Consider the following 14,945-nt stretch of genomic DNA (forward strand, 5'->3'; position numbering starts at 1 on the left):
GTCGCATGGAATTTGTTGACAGGTATTAAGTAACAGCTGATTTCATGTCACATTTCTTCACCGATGTTTTGTGCTCGTTTATTCTGACCTCAAGTAACCTTATGGATTCTCGAATGTCCTAAGCATCACGGGAACAGTTTATTTAGTACCAAGTGTCTTTGGGTTCCGCTGCAGAGTTAACTACATCAAACTATAGAACATCATTATACATCAGTCTGAAATATACCAACGAATGATACGCAAAAGAACCACGCATTTGATACTGCACAAAATTGCAAACAATCTGTTGTTTATCGCGCTTGCACTTTGAGAAATTGCTTGCATTCAAAATGTAACAAGCTTGAAAATAAGCCACATATCTTGTGTAACATAATTTTTTTAACATGATATAATGTTTAACAGCGATTGAAGAATAGTTGCCTGTTTGAATGTGAAACAACTTATAGTCCATTTCACGAAGAATTGGCACTGTGATATTTGTTGATTTCGCACAGAAAATGTAATACAAATGTATTAAAACAAAATGCTACATTATTTTCATCAGAAACTTCAAAGTCCAAAGCCAATACATACTTTGCCAGAATCGGACCAAACATGGCCAAGATTGAGTACTCTGAAGCAAATTATAGACAGATTTTCCCAGCAATTTTTGGGTGTTTGCATGCGGTGTCATTTTTTCGAGGAGTTTGAAAGGTCGCGCTGATAAAACTTTTCTTCATGCACGTTCTGTGTCCCCTCCCCCACTTGTCTGACCCTGCATGAATAGATCGCATTCCAAACCCGTTCATGACGTCTGCTCTGCTACATCACACAACAAGAGAAGCAAGTGAATCTTTTTGTGATCATCAAATTCTTTGCAACACTTTTTCTTTTTCACTCGCAAACGACCGGAAGTCACGCGACTTTGGCGCAGTTATCACGTGATTGACGACGATTTATCAGTATTGCCCGCTGCAGGGCATTCAAAAACAGAAATAGCTAAAATTGGTCATCTGATTTTTATACTTCTATTGCGATACCAGGATTTGATCGCTGTATAATTTTCTGACAAAAATTTGAAAAATTAAAAATATATGAATTTCATGCATATGTCATTTTCTGACTATCCTGGCATTTTGCTTCCTTGATAAAGAAATAGTGTTTTTACGGCAAAAAATAAGTTACGACGATCAAATGTCCAAAATTATAGTTGTCCTGTTTTTGCCCGACTGCCAAGATAATATTGCCCGAAACGCATAGTACACATTTGTTGATAACCTATGCAAACTATAATCCACATTTCTGCTCCGAAATGGCCATGGCTCAATTTTTCTGCACATATCGCGTCGCAACAATAAATATAGGCCCTCTCTGAATCCAAGGCATATCACCGTACGAGCAGCTCCTCAATATTTTGCAAAAACGTTGGTCTTGATTAATAGAAACAAACTGGATGTTTTATATCGTAACATTACCAAACAAATGTTGACCAGAGAAGATTAACTAACATACCAGCCTAACGGCACTTTATACTCGCAGTTGTCATAATTACAATGATTAGCTTATTGTCCTATATCTGTGTTCGGATTTATTTGGGTAATAGACGGCCAGACGTTGTGCGAACGTAACAGCCGAAATCCCCGTCAGCGTGGCGAGAGAACACTATATAACATCAACAATGATCGCTTTGATAGAAAACAAAAAATATAAGCAATATCAAAGATCCTAACATTTAGGCGTGTGAACCGAATAGGTTTCTTTCCAACTGATTGGAAACCAATTCCAGAGGAATTCACCTGACTTTGTCCAAAGAATGGGCCTAATTAGAAAAAGCAACAAGCCCTATTCTTATCACCAAATCAGCGGATCCAACCCTAATGTGTTTTCGCGGCTGATAAATTTTCTAATGTTTTTATCGGTGTACGATTCGGTTTATTTTGACCCATATTTCCACATCGTAAACTTTTTCAAATATTTTGCAGGTGAAATGTTTGAATCCGAAGTGTCCTGGACAAATGTAGGATGTTCTTCGGTTGTAATCTTCCTTAGTCGAAACTGGATATTTCTCTTACTGTTCAAAACTTCCTAAGTTGAAACTAAAGATTATTCTTACTGTTCAAAACTTCCCAAGTCGAAACTGAAGATATTTCTCACTGTTAAAATCTTCCTATGTCGAAACTGAAGATTATTCTGTCGAATTTTTCCTAAGGCGAAGTTGAAGATTATTCTCATTGTTCAAATCTACCCAAGTCGAAACTGAAGATCGTTCTTACTGTTCAATTTTTTCTAAGGCGAATTTGAAAATTATTCTCACTGTTCAAATCTTCCTAAGTCGAAACTGAAGATTCTTCTTACTGTTCAAATTTTTCTAAGTCAAAACTAGATTATCATTTTTTGTTCAAATCTTCCAAAGTCGAAACTAGACATCATATCAATTTCTTTCTTCGGTCAATCTTCTGTACCATATTACCAAAAAATAAATAGATACGGTATTGATATCACAGGATTTTAGCTAACTAGCTGACCTAAATTCTCAATACAATCTGAGGGCCGGTTAAAATAAGGTATCAAGTGGAGCAATCAATGTTAAAGTTCAAGGATGCTTTTGTATCACCAACCGACTTTCAAAAGTATATTTCGCTTGACAGATATACTTTTCACCCGAGTGTGTCCATCCTATATCACAGAAAAGACAACATTATATATGACACCGGCTGTTGTCTAAAAAACGGAAGTCACTATTTAACTGTACCCAGTTGCACTAGATTTTAAGGACCATCGATGTTCATCATTTAGCTGAAGTACGAATGGGACGATGTCAGCCTTTCTGACAATTCTACCTTTTAGAGACGAATCGCAATTGCTCGTGTTGACAAATTACACTGCTTTTACGTTATTAGGTCAGTTGAGTTTAAGGTGAAAGCATCTCCTGCACTCTTGGATAAAAGGTGTTTGAGCTTTTGAAGAACCTGTAAAGTCATTTAGGCCTATAATCGAAACATTTCAAATGGATAGTAAGTATTTTATGCAAGTTTAAAAGTATCATTCACGAATTCATAACCCTGTTTGAGTGACATCGTCACTATATCCTTCCAAAACACTCAACCACGAGAACGTACTGTAAAACAAGTTGGCTGGTATTAAATTCAACTCGACATTCATCTTTAAGAGGTCAAGATCTACATAATTGGTAGGAATGTGTCATTTTATTATGAATTAATACATAAACATAATTTAAGAAATATTTCATGAAAATAACATATGAGTCCAACCCTAAAATATCTTGCGTACACCACATGAGGGTTTTAGACATCGCGTTTTCAAAAGTATCTCTCCCTGAGCGCTTTGGCAGAATCTTCACTAATTGGGTCAGCAACAGGTAGCTAGATGGTTACACGAATGGTTCCAGTGCCTTCTTTGGTTTTGTACACGACGTCCCTCACATAAAAAGTTATATTACTTTCATTTGCCCGTGCTGGTTTAGGCGAAAACTGATTGGCTGGGGTCGATGTTATAAAGATTTGCCCTGATAACCCTTTGATATGACAGTAGAACAATGAAATTTAGGCCTAGGTGTGAACGGGCTTTGTTTAAAGACAATAGACGGTGAATTGAGCTAGGTTTGCGAGGTAAGGGGCAAAGTTGCGTAATGTACACATTATGTCCTGTCGAAAGTAATTTTTTCCGTATCTCTCAGAGCAAGTGTGTGACGACTTGACCTGAATTCAAAACAATCCTTCCAAAAGGGAAAATTTTGATCAAGACATAAGCGTATCTAAAATTCAAGAATAAAATATTCCAATTTGGTTTTGTCAAAGCCTCAGAAGAATAAAACTGATATGAACTGTTCTCAATAAATATAATTTCAAACTGTCTTTTACGGCATTGCATGACATGCTGGGTCAAAAAAGATGCCAAATTATTTTTCTATATATTTTTTGAGCGTATATTTTGTCATGTTATGAAATGGTTATTCGTGAGAGGCATTATTTCGGGGAAAAATTACTTACCGGGAATTATCCAGTGTGTTTTCACCCGAACCGTCCGAGTCATGCAGTGGACTAAACAAGAGCCGCTCGGTTTAGCTAATAATCTCATTCACTTCGCCTGGTGCAAGCGAAAATTCTTGTGATTTTTAAGGCTTAAAATCAGTCCATGGTCGGCAGCAATTTTCATGTATTTTGAAGGTCAACTATTTAATCAAGTCGAATAAATTATTTTCATAATCGTAACCCATATTCACCTAGACGCATCCGCCATGATGTGAAGACCAGACGATCCAAGTCACGTGATTGTTTACTGCAATCTGGTTGGATAATATTGATGAGATATTTTTTTTCTGACAACTGATTATTGTAAGCACGATTTGTTTACAGTATATTTTATCAGACGAAATAGCATACATAATGCTGTGATATTCGAAAAGGAGTTAAGGTTTATTTCCTCGTAATGTCAAGAATTTTCATATTTCAATTGACGCGCCCAGGCAGCCAGTCAGAATAGGGATTAATACACTGATACAGGTAATCCCGGCAGAAAACACTCACAGACAGATGTAACACACTTCGGGAAAAAATATAACCAAGAATTGATGACGAACAGTTTTTATATATTCTTGATATAACCCAGTCAGTTGAATTGGTACGGGCAAGCACATTGTTCATTTAGGGCAAAAGTTTTGGTGACGTCACAGATTTGTTTACCAATGACGTCTCGTTTTTCTGATCATACAAAACTTGCCACGGTGGAGATACGCCGTATACATGCATAAGATCCTTCACTACATTTTGCCTTCCCTTGTACATCTTTCAACAATTTATTGTGTCTTCCGCCGCTGCTCCAAAACGTCATGTTAAAGCCACAATAAACTTATTTGATACAATTTGATTTGACTTGGGAACTACCTTGTATATGTTGACTTTTTCAACATTTGAGTTATTGGGTTGTTGTGGCTAAAACAATGTAGCTCCTGAGAAGCAGTTACCACGGTCTGTTCGCGAATTTGGCTAGACATGCTAGATATAAAAGAATAAAAGCCATTTTGGCCTCGAGACAATCTTAAACTGAGGGGAGTTGATTTTCACATGACCTTTTTGGTCTTCCACCCGCAATTATGTAGCATCGTGTGCAGCTAGGCACATTTTCTTCTAAACAGTATTGATGTAACCAAGGACAGATTCTATTATCCATTCTTGATGAAACCCATGTTTTCATTTCTCAATCGAAAATGATGTTGGTTTACCCACGATACTGTGATTCAACAGATTCGGATAAAAATCGCCCTAACTCACAACACATTGGTATTGCATTGTGTAGGAGTCTCATGACCTTCATTATATCACCACCTTCAAAATATCACTTTAACTATCTCAAGGAAGCATTCAGACTAAAACGTATACCTCTGCAACGGAAAATGTACTTAGCACGGGTCTGTCGTGACATCGTTCGTAAAGTGAAAAGCCATTGCGCATGCTCCATAAGTCCTGGGTGAGTGCCAGGGGAAGCGCGGAGTGATTAATCGAACTTGCTAAAGGTGTCACTTGACCTGGGGGCGGGGGGGGGGGGGACTTATGAAATATTCATAGACCTAACCATACTTGTGGTTAAAAGACCAAAGATTAAAATAACAATACCAACAGCATCTGCTCACAGACAATTCTTTTCGATTGTTTATTTTTGGCCTTTGGCAAAGATCAATTTTTATACATTGTTTATAAGATATATTGAATTTTCTGCAACTATTTTGTCTTACTTTCTGAGCTGATTGACAGGGAATTGAAAAATGCCAAAGGCCTTTAGACCTAAATGTATCATCATCAGTAGATATTCCCATCATGATTTATTGAACTTAGACTAACTTAATTACAATCCGTTACATTGGTTTTATTGTTTTGCACATTTTTTACTCTCTTTCTTGCATTAATTTTTCATAGTTTTGAAAACTTTTATATGTAATAAAATAATTTCTAAAGGTTCGTTTTTCACGATATTGAAAGATGTGATATATCGAACAGAATTGAATTCGTAAAAGTGAAAAAAATCGGCGGGATTCATTTGTACAGCACAAGTTATACATGGACATTATGACCATGCTGGTCATAACGTCCATATTTCAACGAATGCATCCGCCGCAGAGAAGAGTCGTGTGTAGTCTCTATTCCGGGCAGGATAGACCCGAGATTTGTGACCTGCACGCAGGCAAAATTTCTATTTCTTAGAAAAAAAATATTAAGGGGTAATTAAAATTCAGCAGTTTGTGAAAAGATGGTTCCGTAATTGTGAAAAATTACTGCCCTAAAAAAATCATGATAATAAAGACCTCGAAATTATCGCCATCAAAAGACCCGACAACCAGAATCAGAAACATCATAAAGTCAACGCACATTGCAGTTTGTTATAGAATTCCAAGTAGGACATCATATAATGTTATTCTTTATATCAAAAGCAAGATGACTTCTGATGGTCGCGGGTGAGTGACCGGTTTCGCGGTTTAAAGGCATCGCGATCACAGTGGAGCCGGTTCCGCCGGCAGTTCAGATGGGGCGAGGAGGATTTCTAAACCCACGGGCCTGGTGTGCGTCTGAAGAGCAGGACGTCCTTCATCATTAAGGTTCTTCGTGACTTTGGCCGGGCAATAAACCTATAAGACCGCCCTCAATATTTTTATTCGGTGTATTTCTCGAAATTTAACCTCACTTAACCACAATACAGGCAGCCGCTGTGTTCGGGGGGCCTCAGATGTGGTTTTTGGACATCAGGATACTCCTCAAAGCAAGTTTTAACAGGATGGCGTTTGGCGTCCCCACTAACTATGTATTTTTATTCAGCGTCATTTCTCGAAACTAAACATTATTTAACCACAATACAGGCATCCGCTGTGTTCGGTACCTCAGATGTGGCTTTTGACGTCAGGACACTCCGCAAAGCAAGTTAAACAAGATCGCCTTCGACGCCCATGCTGAATATTTTTATGGTGTAATTTCTCGAAACCAAATATCACTTTACCACAATACAGTCAGCCATACGTTCGGGACCTCAGATGTGGTTTTGCGGCGTAGAGATACTCGGCAAATTAGATTGGACAGTTTGGCGTTCCGCGCCCTCACGAACCTTGTGATAGTCATGACTTTTCGCATACGTACATGTATCATTAAACGATTTAACCTCAGCTAACCACATCAGATGAAACCGCTGTTTCGAGATCATGTAGTTGGCGTATTATAATGCGTGTCGCCAATATGTTTGCGACATCCTAAAACATTGACACGGAAAGTGACTTTAATGATGTTTATATATCCTGATTTCTTGAAAATAAGCATAACCGAACCTTGGCCTAACCACAACACAGACCACCGCTGTCGGTGCTTTGCTTGGTCTCTTTTTAGGTTATTGTTGACAACATTTTATCGATACTCTGACCAATACCTATATTTTTTGTCAAGTTTAATTTCTTGAAATTAACAGGAACTTAATGACATTACCGCTGTAAAGAAGAGCGGAAAAAAGGTGCATACGGAACATGATCCCACATAAATTAGGCCATTTTGAGCCACCATCTTTAAACAGGAAAAAGTTGTTATTGAGTTGTTATCATTTGGTCTTTTAATCCCGCGACCTCCAGCAAAATTACCGCAACATTCAAGAAGCATAAACACAGATACATCCTTCACTTTAAGGTGGATGGACAGTGCAGTGCCCCGTCATATTTTACTATTGTGGTTGTTACATGGCCACATAATTCATTTTAATTATCCTTTCTTACAATAGGTTATGAATGTTTTTCGCCCTCATATGGATAATTTTGATTATTAGAAATAATATTCTTTAAAAAATATATATTTTACGTCCATAATGAAATTTTTCTGATACATTTTGCTTCCGGGTGAATAACTGAGCTGACGAGACTAAAACAATGAATCAATTAATTAGACAATTAATCAACTTTGGCCACATAAAACATTTAGACCCCAAATTTAGCCTAAAGGTTTTTTAGAAGTTCAAAAAATCGCATGATGGAAATTATCAAAATTAATCGCCATACAATTTCTGAATCGCTTTTTACCAGAATCATTTGCCTGTGTGTAGGCTTCAGCTCGACAGGCTTTTTATTTCGCCTTATGTAATTATTATTTTTTCCCAGGCAGGCCTCTTGAATGAAGATACGTACACTGTATAACAATGTGTTTCGCTATTTTACACAAATTGCACAGAAGGCCAATTCTGAACACTAGGCTATTTCGAAATCTATATTTAGTTTGAACGTCTGCCAGTGTTTCCAATGCACTATGGCCGAAATTGGCTATACCTTTCATCCTCCTCCACCTTAGAGTAAAAGTGTAATGCATGTCCAAGGCTGAGGTCAAGGTCAGTGTGTGATCGATTAGTACAGATGTGTGCTTTCAGTCATCGAGACGTTTTTACAATATAACACTGTTCGCTGGTATGAAATTTACTGGATAATGTCTACAGTTTCACAGGTGTCCACAATGGCTTCTTCAAGACTGATGTTGTTCACGTCCGATCTCGCAACTTCCCGTGAGAAGACTGATGCATTGCGAGATCGATCGTGAACAACATCAGTCCTGAAGAAGCCGCTGTGGACAACTGTAAACTGTAGACATTATCCAGTAAATTTCATAAGAGCGAACAGTGTTATATTGTAAAAAGCCATTGTTGGAAAATGGTGAAACCGCGGGCAATCTCTAGTACATTTAAATCCAGTTAACAGATTGAACTTCATAGTGTTATATTGTGTGACCTATACTCCTCAACGTATAGCACTGTCCATGGTAGCTTGAAGCAATAAGTAAGATGGCTGTCCGACAAACGGAACAGATTGTATTCCTAGTGTGTGGTCATTGACTTTGATTAGCAACAGTCAAGTAAAAGCAATAATCCTGAAGTAGATATGATTGTGGTTACTTACAACCAAAAACGTATTACCTCAAAGTAAGTATGTATGTTTTTGTAACAACCTAATAGCACTTGTCTGTCTGTTGGCCGGTCCGATAATCAGACAGGTCAGTACAATTTATCTGAATCGGGTCAAGGTCATGTTGGCAGCGCAAGGACACGTGACTGCAAGTCGGGTTACCTATTTCTGTATTAGCAACACTGTCTGCAAACCTGCTCCAGTAAAATATTTTGGTGATTTAAAACTTAAATATTTGTTTTGTGAATTTCAATCGGGTGGTCCATTCGGATCGAGCAAGGACACGTTTGATAGCAAAGAATGGCACTGTTTGGAATTTGAAACTTAAATGCAGTGGCCATCTTGGATTGAATGCCTAAAGTGGTTTCAATTTAATAAATCAACTCGCAAATATTTAACACTGTTGACTCAATACAGTTTTGAAAATTGGAAATATTGAAAAAAAGTGTTAAAATTTCTTGAAGTGACCCGAAGGAAGTGGCCGAATGACCTAAATTGCGCGGCCATATCTATAAGATCTGCGCGATCGTGACGAATTGCCGCCTTCTTAAAATTTCATCTGCTAAATTTATCTTATTCACCCACACATCCACAAACGAGAAACCGTTGATAAATATTGTAACACAAATAACTGAGAGTGGTCAAACATATTTCTATGGCACGGATAAACAGAATACAATTAATATGCCGGTCCTATCTTAGACTGATATGAAGGTATCGGTGGATCTTGGGTAACTTTATACGGCAAGAATGACTTGGTTTCTCTTTCATCATGCCGGCGTATTTTATCATCATAGTTCACCTGTTTGTGAGGCTACAGAAAAGGCTACTATGTTTCTTCAAGAGCTGCATACAGGGTGGCCAAGCAAACGTAGACCATGCTTCCACCGCAGACCAAAAACACCACGTTCTCCAACCAGATCGAAGAACACTCTCTCTGGCAACACAGACTTCCATTGCACCGTGAGGTCCCGGATGTGGTAGATGTGGTACATGCGTGTGATGGTATTAGAATCAACAGATCAAAATTAGCTATCGATCCGTTCTAACAGAAAATATATTTGTAAAACGAAAAAAAACTGTATCTCATCACAATTTTCCATACACTACAAAACCATTACACATCCCGCAAAAAACCACCAGGTACTAGTAATTTGCATTAATGAAACGAAGTCAGCTATTCGTTATTATCTGATGAGGTTAGGAATGCTAAGAAGAGCCTGCGGTCTACCTGTCTTAAATCACGGCCCGTTTGTAACGGCTGATGGATGCGCGACTCATGGTCGAGATCAAAGCCTTCTCAAGGTACAACAAGAGAAAGGAGATATACAGTGACTAAACCTGAACAGAACATGCTCAGAGATCTTCCAATAATGAATTTAAAGAGATAGTTAAATCAAAACTTAAATAGATGAAGGGACCAGCAGAAAATGCAATGTCTAGTTGACCAGCGACACTAGCAGTCTGGTGATAAAGTTGCGTCCAACCTAGCCTCGTCTCTTCGCTCTCCGCTTGCAGTAGCCTTTCCTCTGTCTTTTACTTTTCACTGCCGATGTCTTCGCCAATGACGCCGATATATTGCCTTCAGACCGCAGTTACCTTTCCTCTGACTTCCATTGCCTTTCCATTGCTTCCTGACGCCAAAGGCATTGGAGGATAGGCACCATTAGCCTCATGACGAATTCAAATTTTTACTGATATATTCTCTTTTTTCACTTTCATAAGGCTATAGGAGCAAATATTCATCAGTATTACACGAGTCCTTCATGGGCATGATGGGTCATGTGACAGTCAGGGTCCATTTTTGACTGAATCCATCATTAATTGGTAGCACGAATCTGTTGTTAGCAGGCCATCAAATTATAGTTATTGTTGTTGGGCTGATGATAAGTTAGTATTTTGTTGTCAAATAAGTTTCATTTTAATAAGCTCTTTCAAAGCGATCTATTGGGCACATGACTGCTATGACAAGCATCCGTGGCTGAGGAACCGCCACAGGAGACCATTAAGACCAAAGTTAAACGATTAAATTGGAAAATGAAGTGATTGTTGTCAAATTTGTGTTCCCTGCCGGCGTTGTCTGATCTTTAGCACCTTGTGGCGGTGAGGAGAAAGGCGCCTGGTGGGTTATGGTCATGTTGTGAATATAGAAATACATAAATATACGACTAATTGCTCGACAGACATGGAAATGGTGACAAAACTGAGGTGAGATGATCTCTAAAAAGGACTTCCCAGGAATTTCGACAGCGGATCGCAATGAATGGACTTGACATGGAGTTGCCAAACGTTTCAGAATGATTTTAATTGACGTGAAATAATTCGAAAGGGCCGACACCTCGCAGATATCATTCAGGCTAGTTAACAATCAATTGACAACAGACGGGCGTTTTGTTGCACTAGGTGGCTGCCGACAGGTCGTCTGTTGCGCTCCTTTTACCAAAACGACAACCCGGTGTTCCATATTAAACTTTAAATACCTCGAAGAAAATGAAGGAAATTGCCTAAAGGGATCCGGTGGGTGGTAGTCGTGGATGAACCTAGACCATCAGATCTATTTAATTAGTTCGACAAAATAAAACAGCGGGGAACTCGGAACTTGATCCGACAATCGAAAGGGCTTTGAACGAAGCACGATAGGAACGTTTTTATAATTCTGGCGAAGCCGCCATCATAAAGAAACAGGATTGTAAAACATGGCGTACATTTGCTGGTCGGTTTACAAAATATCAATAGATGCATTTGACACAGACATCTTGATGACATCACTTTAAAGGAGGACTATAGGTAGGAGGTGGTCAAATCAGTGGTCTTTTCGGGTGACTATCCACAGTTAGGAACCGGGCTGTATTCGAATCAGCAATAGATATACACGTATACATCGGACAGGCTCAAATTACATGATGTACTCTGAGATAGGAAAGACGACGCTAAACTTCGTGTAACCTTATCTGACCACTAACCGGGTTCTAGACTTTGGTCTCCCTTTAAAGTTTCCTTTTCATTACGATGATTCTGATAATTTCATTTCGTTGCATTTCCGCTTCGTTTCGTCTTCATTCCGGGTTTCGTCAATAACCTAATCGTCCAGCCTGAACTGAACTGTAGACCATAATTATTTCATACCTCTACAACTGAACTCATTGTCAAAAAGGCGTGCGAAGGAATGGACCACAAGCTTCCCGACACCTACACCGAGGTATTCACGGAGACACTAGTCACTGGATAACATAATTACAGTAAATAGAGAATTCAGTTGGCATGAAACACCACATGTTTACGCTACTTTACATCAATTCCTATCACAAGTTTCTTGTTTCTCTGAAAATGGCAGTAAAAGATACCATATAATTTGGAACTCAATTCTTGTGAATTTGGTCAAATATGCTTTAAATATCGGGCTATGGTGGAAATCGACGAACTGGAGGGTACTCACCTTGGGTACCAGACACGAATCATTCTGATCCGAAATAAGCAACCCTCGGCGAATCATCATTATATGATTACCATGCCTTTTTACAATACGAATTCATATTTCGTACCATGGGTGGTAACGATGTGACGCTTTTTAGTATGTTTCTTGCGTGACGATGATGAATACATCGTGAGAACTGCATGATCTGAACGTGTACACCAAACAACAATATGATCCCAATTAACAAGCAGACGATACAGCTTTTACTTGGTTAAAAAAGTTATTTTCAAGCGTCCCCTTGGTTGAGCTCATGGGAAACAGTAGAACCATGGCGAGAGCAACAATCGTGGACCACCCCGACACGCAACATCGCTTAAAAAACACACGCCATATTTGTTTTGACTTTATTTATAGGGGAAGATGGGTGGCGTGAGGTGAAAGTGGATGAAGATATGTCGATGCATTCTTAGGTGTTCCCAGTTTCCGGAGTAACCGCGGATGTAACTTGTTAATGTTGATAAAAATGCGATCACAAGTTAGATACTGAAGATACAAGTGCTGCGGAAAATCAGTTTAAACATTGCTTGACACAGCCAACCTATTTACACAAGGCATTCAATACATTATTGAACTCAACTGTGGACATATGGCGAAAAGATTAATTCCTAATAGATCGATAGTCCCTTTACACTATGTGTTGGACAGTCATTTGGTCACTAGGCTTATTATAAATTAAGAGCAATGCCAATAGGCTGGGCTGTTTAAAGAGGGACCCGTTGAGCTCACAGCATGAAACTGACAGCCTAAGTATTAAATTTGATAGGCCATAACAGTAAAATATATCGATAAGCAAGAAGTCCTTTATTGGGATACTTTGTGAATTACGGTCACAAAACGTGGCGGGGAAGTCTGAATGGATTTCGTTGGACTGGGTATGGTTTTTCCCAGCGTGAGTTCAGGAAACGTGGACCAACTTTATTGTAATTTGCCATGGTCTTACACCAACAGGTCCGGACTGCCAAAAGGTGGTTATACACACGTCGAATGATCGTGAGAAAGTTGTGGTAATTCTCGCCCGTACAATGCAGAGGGGTGCAGCCGTGAATTCATTCAGCTTGTTCCCGGAAACATAACGCGAGTCTGAAATTATGGCTAGCGTAGCATGAAAACGCGTTGGCTCATATGATGTATAAAATAAATATCAAAGTACATGTAGTGATTTCCGATCATTGCGTACTCTATTAAAATATAAACCAAATCTTTACAAATCCTAAATAGAATTCTGATAGAAATCCCTCATAAAAATGCTGCATAGTTCTTTTTTCTATTTTTTTAGAATAAAATTTTTTTTAAAAACATATTACACCAGAGGTTCCACAGTTTCAATTTTTTAACATTTTGTAAACTGTAGGTAGGTTTTCTTGCGGACTTTTAAGCCTCTCCACTCATCCTAGAAAAGTTTTACGGATATATTGATAACATCTCGGCGAGCACATTTATGTATAGTCTGGCCAACATATCGACCCCGACACCTTCCTCCGTTAATAAAGCAGGTTCAATACATTATAGAGACACGTCTATTAATTACTACATGACATGTGGTCATCACAACCTTTGAAATCCAACCTAACTCGGTCCGTATTGACTTGGACGGATTTTGGTCCATAAAGCGATTCAGTGATGGATTAAGGGATGGGAAGACAATTAAGGTTACTGATAGAGACGGCAGGAGGTTATTATGAGGTATAATATTCACAATGCAGTCAGAAACGGCTAAAATTTGCCTTTTAAAAAAGACTTAAATCATAATTTCCATTCATCCTAAATTAGTTTTTCGGGGACCAAATCACAACCAGACTGCAGGGATGAGTTCACTTTAAGGCCCGATTCCACTAGAACAGTGGTTAGCCATCGCGGTTCACCGCTTACACAGAAGTTTGGGTGTTAAATACCGCTGCGTGGACGATTATGACGATGAATTTCTATGAAATCATGCAGACTGGGCGGTGTGACAGAAATCACGTCCAGGCCAATATTTCGCAAGCTCTATGCATCACGCGGGTGTTTTTAACACGCCGCACCTCCTCGACACACACAACCACACCCCAGAGACAATGACACCGGTAAATGATGTTGGAATCCTATAGTGTGACGGCCAGATTGATTCAGCATCGATTACTGTTTGTTAATGAATGGATTATTAGCCGCGATCGATGCCCATTGATTGGATGACCAATACGGAAGTATCGCTGTCGTCTGCTCAGGCCACGCCATTTTGTTCTTGGAAAACATGCGGGGCTGGGGTGGATATTGAAACCGTCCCTTATCTTTGGATTCACGAATAGTTTCTGACCTTAAATGTCTCTTGTTTCATAGTAAATTCACCAATTTTCTAGAATAATAATTAACCGACAACTTTACCAAATTACTCCCTCGTTACAAAACATATGTTTATAATTTCGTTCAAGTATTTACGTAGGCAGGATTTGGAAATAATTTTGCTGGAATTATCCAATCAAAACTGCCGAATTCCGCATCCTCAGCGTTGTAATTTGTAACGAACCAATCAGCAGGTTCTAATTGGAGGTTGGTCACAGGTAGTTTTTAGTTTTGAAATCG

General features: G+C 38.8%; 1 protein-coding gene across 1 annotated transcript in view; it reads right to left on the bottom strand.

The window, feature by feature from the left end:
- LOC135491568 (cytochrome P450 7A1-like) overlaps positions 1-12,370 on the bottom strand; it is a 38,764-nt gene extending 26,394 nt beyond the window's left edge. Inside the window, exon 1 of the mRNA XM_064777540.1 lies at positions 12,348-12,370. The gene's annotated coding sequence lies outside the window, so the exon portion shown is untranslated. The remainder of the gene's footprint in view (positions 1-12,347) is intronic.
- Between the last annotated feature and the right edge of the window lie 2,575 nt (positions 12,371-14,945).

The sequence above is a fragment of the Lineus longissimus genome, chromosome 7 (genome assembly GCF_910592395.1).
Source record: "Lineus longissimus chromosome 7, tnLinLong1.2, whole genome shotgun sequence".
Classification (NCBI taxonomy): Eukaryota; Metazoa; Nemertea; class Pilidiophora; order Heteronemertea; family Lineidae; genus Lineus; species Lineus longissimus.